Source organism: Pogoniulus pusillus, chromosome 17, assembly GCF_015220805.1.
Source record: "Pogoniulus pusillus isolate bPogPus1 chromosome 17, bPogPus1.pri, whole genome shotgun sequence".
NCBI classification, from domain to species: Eukaryota; Metazoa; Chordata; class Aves; order Piciformes; family Lybiidae; genus Pogoniulus; species Pogoniulus pusillus.
Genome location: NC_087280.1, coordinates 23,656,575 through 23,673,826, shown reverse-complemented (window position 1 = coordinate 23,673,826; position 17,252 = coordinate 23,656,575). Strand labels below are relative to the sequence as shown.

Sequence of the window (17,252 nt, the reverse complement as noted above, 5' to 3'; positions counted from 1 at the left end):
GAGGAATAACAACAAGCAGAATCAAAAGGCAGTTGGCTCACAGGACAAGCTGCTGCCCCTGAACTTCCCTCCTTTCTGCGTGCTCCTCGACGCAGGAGGTTGTTTGGTGGCCTCCCAGCTCGGCAAGCAGCTTGTTACACCTGTGCTCTGTTTAGGCTCTCCCTTCAGGGCTGTGCTCTGACCACCCTCCCAGTCTGATTTGTTGTTCTGGCTGTGGAGGAAGCCCCAGGCACGAGTAGGGCATGGCTAAGGCACAGCCCTTGAGAGCTGAGCATCCTCAGGTGACATCAGCCCACCTGTTCCTGCAGGGGCTGGAGGATGAGGATGTAACATGCCCTAGGAGAAGTCCTCTCCAACACTCCAGGACAGGGTTTGGCCATGGCCCAGAAGATTAGATGTTGGAAGGGACCTTGAAAGCTCATCCAGTCCAACTCCCCTGCCAGAGCAGGGTGATCCAGGGCAGGTCATGCAGGAACACATCCAGGAGGGTTTGAAGGTCTCCAGAGAAGGAGACTCCACAACCTCTCTGGGCAGCCTGCTCCAGGGCTCTGCACCCTCACAGGGACAAAGTCTTCCCTCTTGTTCCCATAGCACCTCCTCTGCTCCAGCTGGCACCCTCTGCCCCTTGTCCTCTCACTGGACACCCCTGAGCTGCATCCCTGAACATCTTCAGCACAGCACTGAGGGCAGCCCTCAGGCTCCTCTCTTCCCAGCTCCCAGCCCGAGCTCCCTCGGCCTGGCCTCACAGGAGCTGTTCCACTGCCTGCAGCAGCTTGGGGGCTCTGGACTGGTCTCTCTCCAGCAGTTCCCTGAGGCCCTTCTTGAACTGAGGGGTCAAGAACTGGACACAGTATTCCAGATGCTACCTCACCAAGGCAGAGCACAGGGGGAGGAGAACCTCTCTGGACCTTCTGACCCTTCTAATGCTCCCCAGACCACCATATCCATGATCTGGATATCCACAAGCAGTGCTTATACTCACTCCAGAAAGAGAAAACCCTGCTCTCCAGCTCTGAAGCCTTCTTTCTGAGCAGCAAGGTGAAATTCAACTAGAATCTGGGTGATTTGGGTTTCTTCCCCCCCCCCCCGGTGCCATTTGTTTGTCCTCCTTTTCCTTTTGTTGCAAGCTGCACAGCATATGGGGCAACCACGCTGCGTGTGCGGAGAAAGCATGGCCAGGCCTCCTCCTGCCACAGATTCCCACACAAATATGGAGCCTATTAAGCAGAAGTTATTAAGTGTCATTATTAATGCCCTGGAATGAGATGGGAAGGGACTGATTTTTATGCCAGAGCTTTGCCTCTATGTTCCCATCACCACCGGGTAAAAGTGCTCCTGGCACAGCTGGCAGCTTGTGGCTTGGAGAGATTCACTCTGTGCTGGGTCAGGAACTGGCTGGAGAGGCCCAGGGAGTGGTGGTGAATGGTGCCACATGCAGCTGGTAGCTGGCACTGGTGGTGTGCCCCAGGGAGAAGTGCTGGGCCTGATCCTGTTCAATATCTTTATTGGTGATCTGAACGAGGGGATTGAGTCCAGCATCAGTGAGTTTGCAGATAGCACCAAGCTAGGAGCAGGTGTGGAGCTGTTGGAGGGTAGCAGAGCCCTGCAGAGGGACCTGGCCAGGCTGGATGGGTGGGCAGAGGCTAAGGGGATGAGACTGAACAAGGCCAAGGGCAGGGTTCTGCACTTTGGCCACAACAACCCCAAGCAGCATTACAGGCTGGGGCCAGAGTGGCTGAGAGCAGCCAGGCAGAGAGGGCCCTGAGGGTGGTGGGAGAGAGGAGCTGAAGCTGAGGCAGCAGTGCCCAAGTGGGCAGCAGAGCCAATGGCATCCTGGGCTGGCTCAGGAGCAGTGTGGGCAGCAGGACAAGGGAGGTTCCACCTTCCCCAGCTCCTGCCTCTTGCCCGCGCAGATCTGTGTGGATGCATGCTCAGTCCTCTGCTTCAGCCAGCCAAAATGGGTTCAGCCTTCTAAACATCTCCCTGTAAATCAGATTCCTGGTTGTTGCCACTGCCCTCTGACCCCCTCCCAGCCTTGGCTCCGTTGCTGGTGCTGAGGCAGGCTGAGCACGAAGAGGCAATGGCAGAAAACCTCCTCAGCTCAACCCGGGCGGCATCGAACGAGGCAGCCAATGGAAGTGTCCTTCCGTGGGGAGCTGCAGGCATTCTGCAGCTCTCTAATCATTCCCAAGATGGCAAAATCATTCTGCAAGGACAGCCTGGCTTCACTCGGCTGGAATCAGGGCCAGAAAGGCAGCCCAGCTTGGAGGAGCAAGTTGTAGAGTTGTTGGGTTTGATTGTCTTGGAGTTTGGGGTTTTTCTATGTTATTGTTTGGGGTTTTTTCCTTTTCTTTCTGTTTTTTGCTTTCCAACTCAATCAGAGCTGGAAGGGACCACAGGAAGCAGCCAATTCCAAACCCCCTGCCATGCCCAGGGACACCCTACCCTAGAGCAGGATGCACACAGCCTCAGCCAGCCTGGCCTGAAACACCTCCAGGGATGAGGCTTCCACCACCTCCCTGGGCAACCCATTCCAGCCTCTCACCACTCTCCTGCTCCACAACTTCCTCCTCACCTCCAGCCTCACTCTCCCCACCTCCAGTTTTGCTCCATTCCCCCTACTCCTGTCACTCCCTGACAGCCTAAAAAGTTCCTCCCCAGCTTTCTTGTAGCCCCCTTCAGATACTGGAAGGCCACAAGAAGGTCACCTGGGAGTCTTCTCCTCTCCAGCCTGCACAGCCCCAACTCTTTCAGTCCGTGCTCCCAGCAGAGCTGCTGCAGCCTCTGAGCATCCTCCTGGCCCTGCTCTGGGCACACTCCAGCATCTCCACATCCCTCTTGTAATGGGGGCTCCAGAACTGGATGCAAGACTCCAGGTGGGGTCTCAGCAGTGCAGAGTAGAGGGGGAGGATCACTTCCCTCTGAAGATGGTGGGGCAAGGTGGACTTAATTAAAGGCTAATTGTTCTTCCCAGAGACAGTGATTTGCATTGGAATGGGCTGCCCAGGGAGGTGGTGGAGTCGCTGTGCCTGGAGGTGTTGAAGCCAAGCCTGGCTGGGGCACTTAGTGCCATGGTCTGGGTGCTTGGTGAGGGCTGGGTGCTAGGCTGGGCTGGCTGAGCTTGGAGCTCTCTTCCAAGCTGGTTGGTTCTATGATTCTATGACTCTGTGAAGTGCACAATGCCTTGAAAGGCTACAGTGGGAGTTAAGAGAGGGTACTGCAGCCTCTGGAGCCTCTTGGCTCTGGAGAGGGTTTTCCACTCTGCCTGTCCCTTTGTCTGGTAAACAGGCATTGCGTAAGCCCTTGTGTCTTCCTGGGATGCTCAGAGCATTGTCCTCACTTGCCATTGTCTGGGTTAATTTATGCTGGGTTAGACCTCACCCTTTGGAAAGGGTCCAGAGTCCTGCTGGGATAAATCTTCCTGATTTACATCTCCCTCTCTTCCAAAAGGAATTTAGGGAGTCCCAAAATGAGGAGGATTCAGGACAATCAAGCCAGGACTCAGAAATGGGCTGGGAAAGGCTGGGATAATTTGGAGTTGGTGAGCACAGCCCTTTCATCTCATGGTGGAAAGGAGGAAAATTGAATCTCATGGCCTGTTTGTGAGAGGGAACTGCCCAGAATAGCTGTGACAGACTCAGCTCCTCCACAATAGCTCTCCCCGTGCGGACGCTCCAGCCACTTTGTTCCAGGCTAATTAGTGTGCTTCCAAGCGGAGTAATTGTGCTGGAAGGGAAATCTCTCTTCTCCCACAAAGAGTGTCTACACGGAGCTGCCTCTTTGGGAATGGCACAGGCAGGCAGGCTGCCTGAAGCCTTTGCTGCTCCACGGACTGGCTTCCCCTTGTTGAGATGTGGCAGGCTTGGGAAATCCAGACCAGAATGGCTGCAGTGTGAGTGCAGCCCAGACACAACCCTGTGCTGGGCTGCAGCAAGAGCAGTGTGGGCATAGGGCAAGGGAGGGGATTCTGCCCCTTGGCTCTGCTCTCCTCACACCCCACCTGCAGTCCTGGGTGCAGCTCTGGAGCTCCCAGCACAAGCAGGACATGGAAGTGTTGGAGCCAGTGCAGAGGAGGCCACCAAGATGCTGAGAGGGCTGCAGCAGCTCTGCTGTGAGCACAGGCTGAGAGAGTTGAGGTAGTTGATGAGTAGGTTCAGATTGGATGTGAGGAGGAAGTTGTTGAGCATGAGAGTGGTGAGAGGCTGGAATGGGTTGCCCAGGGAGGTGGTGGAAGCCTCACCCCTGGAGGTGTTTCAGGCCAGGCTGGCTGAGGCTGTGTGCAGCCTGCTCTAGGGTAGGGTGTCCCTGGGCATGGCAGGGGGGTTGGAACTGGCTGATCCTCGTGGTCATTTCCAACCCTGACTGATTCTGTGATTCTATGATTCTCTGCAGCCTGGAGAAGAGAAGGCTTCCAGGAGACCTTGGAGTGGTCTTCCAGGATCTGAAGGGGGCTACAGGAGGACTGAGTAGGGACTATTGACAAGGTCTGGTAATGACAGGATGAGGAGGAATGGGTTTGAAGTGGCAGAGAGGAGATTGAAACTGGATGTTAGGAAGAAGTTGTTTGCAGTGAGGGTGGTGAGACACTGGCACAGGTTGCCCAGGGAGGTTGTGGAGCACAGAAGTGTCCATGGCAGAGCGAGTTGGAACTGGATGATCCTTGTGACAAGGGATCCCTGTGGTCCCTTCCAGCCCTGACTGATGTTGTGATTCCATATGGGACTCTGATTTTCTTCCTCCAAGGCTCAGCCCAAGTGAGGGGTGATCTGGTACTTGGAGGGCAGGAAGAGAGGGCTGGCAGAGCTGGATGACCCACACTGGATCCCAACCTCCTGGGAAAAGTACAAACCAACTTCATCAGCATTTTAATGCCAGCTGGAGAGATTCTGCACGGCCATAAACCCTGGCATGGCGCTATAATTGCACATGCTCTGCCCACTCTGGAGGATTGATACCTCCATGGTCCACTGGGCTCTGTGTCCCTGTCCAAATGCAGAGCAGCCTTTCCCTCTGGGACAATTGAACTCTTCTTCCAGACAGGGTACTCAAAGGTAATGGATGGAAGTTTTAATGGGCTTTTTTTAATTAAAGAAAGCTTCTCCCTCCTTAGACTCCACAGGATCCCAGAGAGGCTCTGGGAGCATGTAGTGGGAAACAAAGCAGGCTCCTGGAGTGTCTGTCTGGGATGTATCCCTGCTAGAAAGCCTTTTCAGATGTGCCCAGGGGGCTGCAGGTCTCCGTGGTGCAGAGTCCTGCAGGTGTCCAGAGCAGAGAAAAGATTAGAAGAAGGATTGAAGCAGTGTGGATGGACAGGGAGTCAGAATCACAGAATCAGAGTTGGAAGGGACCACAAGGATCATCTAGTTCCAACCCCCCTGCCATAGGCAGGGACACCCTACCCTAGGTCAGGCTGGCCAGGGCCACCACCACTTGAGCTGGCAAGCTCAGGAGGAGAAACTATTGCTGCAGAGGACTACCTCTGTCTTTCCTAAACCTGCTGCTTCCTCCAACCTACCACAGCTCCTGCACACCACCTACCCCAGTCCTTAGGTCCCTCCTGCACACCACCTACCCCAGTCCTTAGGTCCCTCCTGCACACCACCTACCCCAGTCCTTAGGTCCCTCCTGCACACCACCTACCCCAGTCCTTAGGTCCCTCCTGCACACCACATACCCCAGTCCTTAGGTCCCTCCTGCGCACCACATACCCCTGTCCTTAGGTGCCTCCTGCAGGCCACCTACCCCAGTCCTTAGGTGCCTCCTGCAGGCCACATACCCCAGTCCTTAGGTCCCTCCTGCACACCACATACCCCTGTCCTTAGGTCCTTCCTGCAGACCATGTACCCCAGTCCTTAGGTGTCTCCCCACCTTGTCCCTGCCTCCTTTAAACCAGAATAGGAGAGAGAAGTGGGGAAATCCCTGGAGTGTTGTGCCTGAAGGAGCAAGGAGAGGAGGCTGAGCAGGGTTAAGAGGCTGCTGCAGCTCCTCACTAGCACAGCTGCTCTTCATGACCCACAAGATCCCTTCCTGGCCCATGCCTCTACAGGGCTGGGCAGGGCACACCCCTGAACTGCAGCAAGGAGAGGGAGCATATCTCATGGAAAGGCAGCTGGGAGGTAGCACAGGAGGCTGAGGAGTGTCTCCTGCTCCCAGCCCAGCCCTGGGCCTGCCATGCTGGCCTCAGAGAGGCAGAAGAAACTGCCTGAGGCAGGGGCTGGCAGCAATGGGGGAGCCTCAGATTCTCTCCAGTGATGGGGAGGGAAGCAAGCAGTGCTGCCAGTGAAGAGCAGGCTGACAGCTCATCAGTGCTGCAGTGACTGATACCTCCTTCTTCTGAGAGATTAATTGTCTGAAAATAGCTGCACACCAGGAGCTAGATCTGCTCTGCAGAGGAGTCCTCTCCTTCCCCACTGGAACAGGCTCCTTCCTTGAGAGAGGATCCCTCTGGCAGTGATTTGGAGGACCCCTTTGTGGTGCTCCAACTGCCTCAGACACCAGTCTGGTGTTTTCTGTGGGCACCAACTCCCCCCTCCCCCGGGCAGTTCTGAAAGGGACAGCAGAGGGAACAGCATAGTTAAGGCAGGGTAGTGGTTGACAGCTGGGAGAGCTAAGGGGCAGAAATTCCATTGATAGGGTCTGGGAGGCTTTTCAGCCTCTTCAGCTGCAGCTTGTGGTTGCATCAGGATCTCACCCCTTTGTAGCAGGAGCAAGGCACCCTACAGCTGCCTGCCCACCTCCAGCCAGAGCCTTGCCAGAGCTCTGGCTCCTCAGGAAGCCCACGTCTAGCAATTCATCTCCCAGACATCTCCCATGTCTCTGCAGCTTCCTTCTCAGCTGACCCCTAGCTTCAGCTCAGGCTTTTTCTCCTCCTGAATTATATTTCACCTGTCAAATCCACAGAGATGAAGTGTGTGGAAACTCTTTGCAGATCCACCTGATTGCTGCTTGCTGTATCCAAGCTTCAGCTGCTTCAAAGGGCGCAAATGGGAGTATTGACAAGTTCAACGGGGAGACTCATCAGCAGGTAAAGAGCTAAACTGCATGGCTGCAGCAAGAGCAGTGTGGGCAGCAGGGCAAGGCAGGGGGTTCTGCCCCTTGGCTCTGCTCTCCTCACACCCCACCTGCAGTCCTGGGGGCAGTTCTGCAGCCCCCAGCACAAGCAGCACATGGAAGTGTTGGAGCCAGTGCAGAGGAGGCCACCAAGATGCTGAGAGGGCTGCAGCAGCTCTGCTGTGAGCACAGGCTGAGAGAGTTGGGGCTGTGCAGCCTGGAGAAGAGAAGGCTTGGAGGAGACCTTGGAGTGGCCTTGCAGGATCTGAAAAGGAGTCTACAGTAAGGCTGGGAGGGACTATTGACAAGGTCTTGTAGTGACAGGAGGAGGAGGAATGGGTTTGAAGTGGCAGAGGGGAGATTGAAAGTGGATGTTAGGAAGAAGTTGTTTGCAGTGAGGGTGGTGAGACACTGGCACAGGTTGCCCAGGGAGGCTGTGGAGCACAGAAGCACCGAATGGGATCTTTGATCCCCACGCCGCTCCCGGGGCTCGGCAGCCCCAGCCCGGCCCTTCCCTAACGAGGTTAGCAAAGGTTTCGGCGAGCGGAGGCTGCCGCCGGCCCCGCCGCGCTCCCTGCCCGCCGCTGCGCTGCCCTCGCCCCGCATCGATCTGCGCCTCGCCGCTGCTGCTCTTTGATCTGCTCATTGCCATGCGGCGGAGGGGAGCGAGCCCAGCGAGCCAGCCCCCTCCGAGTGGAGCTGCCTCTCCGAGGTGATCGCAGTCGGCTGTTAACCCTTGCACTGGCATGCAGGAGTGAGATGTAGGGCGGGGAGGCTGGGAGGGAGGAGGTGTGAAGGTTCCTCCTCCTGACGCTCAGGGTGAGGATCTGTTCCTAGCAATGATTAGGCTTCCCCATCTCCCTCCCGGGAGGGCTTGGGAGAGCTATTTTATGTTCCCAAAGCTCTTCGAAGCAGGGAAACAGCCTAGGAATGCTGCCGAGTACCAGCACCACCGTTCCTAGTGCTGCTGCCACTCAGGTGGGAGGATTGCAGCTGTGGGGTGTCTTGCACCTCAGGGTTTCAGTGTGGGGCACGAGTGGAAGGTGCAAGTGTTACTGTCCTGCTGTTTAAGCTAAGGGAGAAACATGAATGCAGCCGCAGAGGAGCTGCTGAGTATCTCTTAGATCATAGAATCAGCCAGGTTGGAAGAGAGCTCCAGGCTCAGCCAGTCCAACCTAGCACCCTGCCCTGGCCAAGCAACCAGACCATGGCACTAAGTGCCCCAGCCAGGCTTGGCTTCAACACCTCCAGGGATGGTGTCACTGGGGTTAGGAGGGAAGAGTCCTGTTCTGTATGTTTTTGTGATCTCCACCCAGCCTCAAGCTGCCACTGGGGAGTTTTAGACTAGATGCAAGGAGATTGATTTTTACCAGCAAGAGTGGTCAGGCACTGGCATGAGCTGCCCAGGGAGGCAGTTGAGCTGCTGCCCCTGGATGGGTTTAAAAGTCATTTAGATGTGGTGCCTGGGGATATGTGTCCAGCTCTGGGCCCCTCAATTCCAGAGAGATGTTGAGGTGCTGGTAGGTGACCAGGGAAGGGTAGCAAGGGTGGGGAGGGGCCTGGAGCAGAGGCCTGTGAGGAGAGGCTGAGGGAGCTGGGGGTGTGCAGCCTGCAGCAGAGGAGGCTCAGGGCAGAGCTCATTGCTGCCTGCAGGGAGGCTGTAGCCAGGTGGGGTTGGGCTCTGCTGCCAGGCAGCCAGCACCAGAACAAGGGGACCCAGACTCAAGCTGTGCCAGGGCAGGTCTAGGCTGGATGTTGTTAGGAAGTTGTTGTCAGAGAGAGTGATTGGCATTGGAATGGGCTGCCCAGGGAGGTGGTGGAGTGGCTGTGCCTGGAGGCACTCAAAACCTGTCTGGAGCACTTAGTGCCATGGTCTGGTTGGTTGGGCAGGGCGCTAGGTTGGGCTGGCTGAGCTTGGAGCTCTCTTCCAACCTGGCTGATTCTATGGCTTAGGGTGCACCTTGTAGAGTAGGGATATTGGTTGGACTTGGTGACCCTGAGGGGCTTTTCCAGGCTGGAGGTTTCTGAGGTTTCTGAGGCAGCTGGACCAGGAGGCACTGCTGGTTAGGCAGCATGTGCTGAGTGCTGAAGCTGCAGGGGAGGTGCAATGCAAGGCAAGTGGAAATCATGTTCCAGACTTGGGTTTCTCAAAACCTTCCATGTGTGGCAGCAGGGGAGTCTGCTTCATCACTGGTTTAGCCAGAAGAACCCAGGAGAGATCCAAGTGCAAAGCTCTGGCTGTGTGTCTCTCCCCCAAGTCAGGCTAAGCCTCGAGCTCACCCACCTCCCCCTTCAACACCACCCAAAACCTTAAGGGGAACCAGAGATGAGGTGGGTGATGAGGCTGTTTCACCCAACCACGCCCCTGGTCGGAACCAGGGGACCCTGGAGCTCCCACCCCAGGGTGCTGCTGGCTGCCTGGGTGCCAAGCTGAACATTACACAGCAGAACTCTGCTGAAAACTAATTTCCACCTCCCCCCTCCCTCCCCATTTTCTCTTCACAGCACAAACGCCGAGCAGGCTGTACAGAAAAGAAGAAAGCTCTACCAGAACAAGCTTGGCTTGGTTCCCACTGTCAGTTTGGCTCCCTCCAACAACAATCAACCAGGACAGGAGCATCTGCTTCACTCAGAAGGGCTACAAGCATCATCTGTGCACCCCAACACAGCAGCCGTGAGCCTTTCCCTCTCAAACTGCTGTCAGTGCAGAACTCTTCAGCCAGAGAGTCTTTGCAGAGCACCTTCTAACCTCAACTTCTACAACCCCAACCCCTCACTGCATCCTTGGCATGATCAGGGGTCACTGAAGTGGGGGATGTGCCTGATGCCCAGGGAGGTCTCTGAGGAAGAATTGGAGCAGGTGGGTAGGCACCTGCCTGGGAAGGGGCAGGGAGGAGAGGGAGGACAGGGACAGCAGAGGCACAGGATGGTCTCGGAGCACAGACAGTAGCAGCCTTGTCCATGCTTCTCCTTTCTTCCCCCTGACAGCTTGACAAGCTAACAGGAAAAATGAAGTCAGTGAAGGGAGAAATGTTATCAGGAGCCCCGTGCTAAGAGGGCAGACAGGCCAGATTGGAGGAAAATGAGAAGCTGTCCAGACTAATGCAATCATTTATCACATAATCTTGCTCAGCAGTTGGGCGGGGAGCCTGGCAGTGCCTGGCACTCAGAGGAGGCTCTCTTGGCCCCTGGTACACTGCTCCAGTTGGTGAGGGTTGTTTCTGCTGGATTCTCCAAGGCTGGAGATTCCCCTTCCACCACCTTGCCATGCCTGTGGCATCTGCCTCGCTTTGCTCTCGCTGTGCCCTTCACGCTCCCCTCCTCCCCAGGGCCATGCTGGGGTTCACACTGCTGGGCTCTGGACCCTTTTCCAGAGGAGATGGCTTCTTGTCAGGTCATTGCTTGTGCTGAGAGGTTTCATCACTGAGCCATTGTGGCTCCACGCTGTGTTAGCCTGGATTTACTGCTGCCTCATCCCTGGCAGTGCTGCAAAAAGGGATCAGCACCAAAGAGATACCAAAAGGAAGCAGTGAGGAGATTCCACTCCCTGCTCGTGTTGCATCTTAGGGTTTGTTTCTGTGCTGGGCCATATGTGGCTCTCACCCCAGGGGAATGGCTGCATTTCAGAGAGTGGCTTCTGGCAAGGATGAACTCCTTCACCCCTGCTCAACCCTTCTGCAAGGCAGGGGGTGGGAGTTCTGTGACCAGCAGACTGCTCTGCCCTGCCCGGGGCTGTGGATGTCTAAGGCAAGGAATCCACCAGCTGTGGCTCCACTGAGATCCACTCTTCCTCCTCTTGAGCCTCTGAATTGGAGAGATAGAATCACAGAATGGTTTAGGTTGGGAGTGAGCTCAAAGCTCAGCCAGTTCCAACCCCCTGCTATAGGCAGGGACACCTCCCACTAGAACAGGTCACTCAAGACCTCATCCAACCTGGTCCTGAACACCTCCAGGGAGGTTGTGGAGCACAGAAGCACAGAATGGGATCAAAAATCACATCCACGACCTCCCTGGGCAACCTGTGCCAGTGTCTCAGCACCCTCACTGTGAAGAACATCCTCCTAAAGAAGAAGTTGTTGTGACTGCTCAGGCTTCATCTTGGTGGTACTGAATATCTTTGGAGGGCCTGGGGACCCCTTTGTCAGTGAAAAGCACCTTGCTGGCAGCCTGAGTGGCCTGATGTTGTCCTGGGATGGTGGTGGCAGCAGTGCCCAAGCTGATGGCAGCACCTGGGAGGGTGTCCTCATCCATGTAGACATCAGTGGCCAGGGTGATGCCAAGAGCTAGACTCAGGTCCAAGGCAAGGGGGAGATTTTTCCCCCACTGTGTTGAGCACCCACCAGGCAGCTGTTAGCTGCCTGGGTTCTGGCTTAACAACAGAGAAGCAAAACTCCTCAGCCTGCTGCCTCCTCCAGGAATGCAGAGTGGTAATTATTAATGACTGCCTGTGACTTTTATTATTAGCAATACTAATTAATTGGATTATTACTGTATCCTCTCTTGGAGGAGCTTGGGGGTTGCACAGGACATTGTTTTTGGTACAGGAAAGCAGCAAGAGGGACCTCACTGGATGTGAGGCAGAGGTGAGTGGAGGTCTGGGAGGCTTATCCTAGAGGGGATAGTTCCCCAGGCTGGAGGCTGTGATTCAGTGCAGACATTTGCTGGATTTGCAGCTACAAAGATAGAAAAAACTAAACCAAATCCTTTGTCCTTTGTCTCAAGGCTCCTCCTCTCAATTGATGGTGACTCCCTCTGCATGCTGGGCCCTGCAGTTCCCCCCGTGGCTGGGGGCAGGAGAAGCCTGGTACCAGATAATCTCTGTGCAGGACATGAGTGAGTCTGGGACCCCAAAGCTTTGCCTTGATCACACCCAGTCAGCCAGCATGAGTAGCCCAATGGACCTGCCTGTGCCCATCTCACTGGTCCCTCCTTGCCCGTGCCCATCTCACTGGTCCCTCCTTGCCCGTGCCCATCACACTGGTCCCTCCTTGCCCGTGCCCATCACACTGGTCCCTCCTTGCCCTTGCCCATCTCGCTGGTCCCTCCTTGCCCGTGCCCATCACACTAATTCCTCCTTGCCCTGAGCTCAGGATGGGCCAATCTGCCTTGTGGTAAGACTCATCATTAAATGCATGGCACAGCACCAGCTCCCAAAATCAGCTTTGGAGGAAGGGAAAGAAGGAAGGGGAAGCATCCTCACAGACACTTGTGCACTCGTGTGTGTGTCTGTGTGTGCCTGTGTGTCCCCACAAAGCCATTTGCTGTTTAGGTGTCAGAAATAAATTTCACCACTGGAGTCTGCAGCATCTGATTAGTGAATTATTCAGTTTGGAGCTTGCCTCTGCTGTGACCTCATTAGTAACCCCGAGGTGAGCAGGACGCATTAGCCTAACCACCAGCCTGTCACTGAGGAGCAGAACTGGGGCATTAAAATGGATTTAAGTGCTTTACCAAGAAGTGCAGCACAACTCCTGTGTGTATATGTATATGTATAAAGACAAAAGGGAAAAGAGAGAGGGGTAGAAGGGGGAGGGCAATAAAATAACTAAATAAGCCAGGCTGTTAAGCTGGCAGCCTGAGCATAAACAGGCAAGCAGGCAGAGGGGGTGCAGGCAAAGCAGCAGCTATGGCTCTGACACCAGGCTAGGTCTGTGGTTGGGAAGAGGCACCTGCAGGCCTCCTCAGTCTCTGCTCTGCCAAGACAGTCCCAGCATCTGCTCAGTGATGCCAGCCCAGGAGAGCCTCCTCTTTCTGACCCCCAAGCTTGGAACTCCTCTACATCAGTGCTGGGCTGAAGGAACATCCTCCCAGCCCTGAAGGAAGGTCCTGCCATGGACCTGGCCTTTAAGTGTTGATGTCTCAGCTCTTCCATGCTGCTGCCTAGAAATGGGAGTCTGGTGGGGACATGCTCATGTCTTCCAAACCAAACCTGCCCAGGAGTGGGGCTTATTCTGCTGACGTGGGGTGGAAGATGTAGCCTGCAGGTGACCTTCTGGAAGGGGGCAGGGTAGAAGGAAGGAGAGGTGAGAGATCCCCATTTTGTTCTTTCCTGACATGGAGAAGGGAGAGAGGGATGGGCTTGTCCCACCCTTCCTCAGGGTCAGCTGTTCTTTGCTGGGGGGGAGGCATAGGCTGATGGGAGCAGCTTCATCTGGGGATGGGCCTGGTGACTGATGTGGTCACATTTGTTTGCTCAGGAGCTGTTGCAAATAATGGATGCTAAAAGGCTTTGTGGTTCCTTGATGGCCATGCCTATAACCACACACTCTTCAGCCAGTTCTGGGGGAGAAGTGCAGCTCTCCCCATCTAACTTCTCAGGTCCTAAGCCCAGCCTTTGATGTGATGTGGCCTTGATCCCTCTGCTGTGTGCACAGAAGACTCTGTTGGTGAGAAATGCTCCAACTTGCTGCATGGACCTTGCAAGAAGATCACCCAAAGGTCTGTTCCTTATAGAATCATAGAATCAAGCAGGTTGGAAGAGAGCTCCAAGCTCAGCCAGCCCAACCTAGCACCCAGCCCTGGCCAACCAACCAGAGCATGGCACTAAGTGCCCCAGCCAGGCTTGGCTTCAACACCTCCAGGCACAGCCACTCCACCACCTCCCTGGGCAGCCCATTCCAATGCCAATCACTCTCTCTGACAACAACTTCCTCCTAACATCCAGCCTAGACCTGCCCTGGCACAGCTTGAGCCTGTGTCCCCTTGTTCTGCTGCTGGTTGCCTGGCAGAAGAGCCCAACCCTAGCTTCTCCTCCCACTGCTGGGGGCCTGGATGTGCACCCATGGCACTGGACTCAGCTCCTTATGAGGTGTTGCTGTGGCAATGCCTGCTGAGTACATTTACCTTTTCCACTTCTTTAGTGGCAGCACTGGGAGCATCTTGCTGCCAGCTCACACCTAGAGCACTCTTGGTGTCACCCAGTCCTCAGAGGCATGCTGAGCCACCAGGTGTCCTCAACAGAGCCAAGTATTTGCTTTCCACCTAGCTTCACCTGTTGAGCTGGGGTCCAGCTCTAACTCAGGCCACCCCTGTTTAATACTTTCTTCATGTTCCCTGTTACAAGACCCCCCCCTGCACCTGGGATGACCTCTGGACAATGCAGGCTTGGGAGCTTGTCTTTATCTTCCCTGCAGGCTTTTGGGCATCTGTGACTATCCAAACCCTGACCCCTCCACCCTGCTCCATTTGAATTCATCCTGGCACCTCGTGGGAAGCTGTAAGAGGCACAAGAAAGCATAAGAAGGGTAGGACACAACTACTTGAGTTCTATTAGGTTTAATTGTCCCTATTTTATTATAGCCACATGCACAAAGAGCCTTAATTGAATCAATTTCAAACAGGCAGGGCAAAGGAGCCACTGGATGGAGGCAAGCTGAGGAAGGAGTGAAGCAGGCTGCTGGTTCTCCTGAACCCTCCCTCCCCTCCCCACCAGGCAAGTACAGGAAATTTGTTCATTTATTGCTGCTTAATAATATATAGTTATGCACTGCCTAGCCCAAGCTATTTGCATTGTCAAGCCATGTGCACTGGTGTGGAAGCTTTGCCTTCCCTTGTGTTGCTGCTGGTGTCATCTCCCAGCCTCTGCCTAACCATCACTTGATGAAGCGAAGGGAAAGATGCAGCAGAGTTGAAAAATAGCTGGGGGAGCCCAAGCAGGGCTCTGTGTCACCCAGCTGGGAATTGCTGGGCTGTGTTAGCTGAGCAGCTAGCAGGGGCACACGCAGCTGTGTGCCTTCCCCCTCCACTTACAGCAGCCACAGCGGCTCTGTGCCGAAGGGCAGCTGAATTCCACCCCTTCTTGCACAGCTCTGCCTGTGGCCATTCTCATCTCCCTTGCAGGCTGGCATTGCCTCAGCTTAGCCCTCTCCAACATCTACCCAGTTGCCAACTGGAAAGTACCATACCAGGTGAACAGGCCTCTGCTTGGACTTCATTGCCATTGGAATGGGCTGCCCAGGGAGGTGGTGGAGTCACCGTCCCTGGCAGTGTTGAAGCCAATCCTGGCTGGGGCACTTAGTGCCATGGTCTGGTTGATTGGCCAGGGCTGGGTGCTAGGTTGGGCTGGCTGAGCTTGGAGCTCTCTTCCAACCTGCTTGATTCTATGATTCTATGATTCACCTTCCTTTTCCCAGCCAGCTCCCTTTGGTCTGCTGTGCAAAGGGATGTGAGGGGCCTCGTCCAGTGTTGCCATCATGGCCTCAACCCACAGGCTCACAGCATGTAAGGAGTTGGAAGGGACCCAAAGAGATCATCCACTCCAACCCCCCTGCCACAGCAGGACCACACAATCTAGCTCAGGGCACACAGGAACACAGCCAGACAGGCCTGGAAAGGCTCCAGAGAAGGAGACTCCATAACTTCTCTGGGCAGCCTGTGCCAGGGCTCTGGGACCCTTCCAACCAAGAAGTTCCCCTTGTGTTGAGCTGGAACCTGCTGTGCTGCAGCTTCCATCCACTGCTGCTTGTCCTATCCCAGGGAGCAGTGAGCAGAGCCTGTCCCCCTCCCCTGACCCCCAGCCCTCAGAGATTTAGAGACATTGATTCAATCCCCTCTCAGTCTTCTCTTCTCCAGCCTAAGCAGCCCCAGGTCCCTCAGCCTCTCCTCACCAGGCAATGCTCCAGTCCCCTCGTCCTCTTCCCCACCAGCCTTGTGCCTCCTGACAGCTCCTGAATTTGGAGGCCAGGTTTGAGGGCTGTAAGAGCTGCTCCCTTTTCTTATGCATGAGTTTCTGCCTTCCCTCTTCTGCCTCCTGCGGGAGCCGTTTGCAGTCCGTGTTTCCAGCGAGGAGCAGAGCTGCTTGTCATGTCTGCTCACAGGGCTTCTCCCAGCTCCTCTTCCTTGCTTAATTACTTGGAAAAACTCTTCCACCTCTCTGGGTAGAGATGCTTCTAGTGAGTCTCCTTTGCACACAGCTGCCCACCATAGCTCCTGGCTGGGCAGCTCAGTAGGCTGCACAATGCTGTTTGCCTGCTCGTGGGATGCATCTTGAGATGCGGATGTGGACATGAGAGCATCCTTCAGCACCTTCTCTGGCACTAAATCATCCTAGAGGAGCCTTGCTCATCAGCACAGGTGACAGGAGGAAGAGGAATGGGTTTGAAGTGGCAGAGGGGAGATTGAAACTGGATGTTAGAAAGAAGTTGTTTGCAGTGAGGGTGGTGAGACACTGGCACAGGTTGCCCAGGGAGGTTGTGGAGCACAGAAGCACAGAATGGGATCAAAGATCACATGGGTGCTTCTGTGCTCCACAGCCTCCCTGGAGGTGTTCAGGACCAGGTTGGATGAGGCCTTGAGTGACCTGTTCTAGTGGGAGGTGTCCCTGCCTATGGCAAGGGATTGGAACTGGCTGAGCTTTGAGCTCCCTTCCCACCTACACCATTCTATGATCCATTCATTAGAGATGAGCACTTTGCAAAGGACCAGCCTGAAAACCAAGGCAGGGCAAGAACCCAACCCCACAGTGCCTACATCCCAGCCTGGTGGGCATCAGTATCCTCTCTCCATCTGGTGTACCCTTGGCCTGCAGTTTTCCTCTTCCCAGCTGCCCTGCAGCCAGAAGAGGGTGGCATTAGTCCCTGCCTGGTTTGTAAAGCAAGGCTGGAGTTTCCTCTTGGCCATTTGCTAAGCAGCTGGAGTGCTCCCTGTATCCAAGGAAACTTGCCTTAACCTGCTGCTTATAGGGAGGCTTCCATCCAGCAAGTTTCTCTCAGCTTTTCTTGGTGCCCCGGGGTTAAGACTCTAGGAGGTCTCTAGGTGATGCAGCTGCCTTCTGCCTGCACTCCCAACCTCTCCTGCTTCCCCTGCTTTGGGAGCTGAGTCCCTGTGCAGAGCAGAATGAGCAATGCCCCTGACTTCCCCAGGGTTGTTGCCACTTAATTGCTGTTTCACAAAAATGGAGGCAGAGCTGAAGGCTGGTGCTGAGCTTCTGTTTCTGCCTCCTTTCTTCTGCTCCCAACATGCCCAGTACCCAAGGGGCAGTCCAAGCACCTACCGTGGAGGTGCTCCCTGCTGCGTCTTCAACTGGGGTCATGTGTGGAAGCTGAGCACTGCCAGGAGAGATCACAGAACCACAGCACCATGCAGGTTGCAAAGCCCCTCAGGAGCACCAAATCCAACCTAGAACCCTACTCTACAAGACTCACCTTAAACCACAGCACTAAGCACCACATCCAAACCACCCTGAAACACATCCAGAGTTCGGG

At 55.2% G+C, this 17,252-nt stretch overlaps 1 long non-coding RNA gene across 1 annotated transcript; it reads left to right on the top strand.

Moving 5' to 3' along the window:
- The first annotated feature begins 6,572 nt into the window (after positions 1-6,572).
- Positions 6,573-14,536, top strand: LOC135182731 (uncharacterized). The gene is made up of 6 exons (XR_010305301.1): positions 6,573-7,024; positions 9,556-9,910; positions 11,773-11,883; positions 13,369-13,488; positions 14,184-14,294; positions 14,391-14,536. It is a non-coding gene; the product is annotated as an uncharacterized LOC135182731 (long non-coding RNA).
- Positions 14,537-17,252: the final 2,716 nt, after the last annotated feature.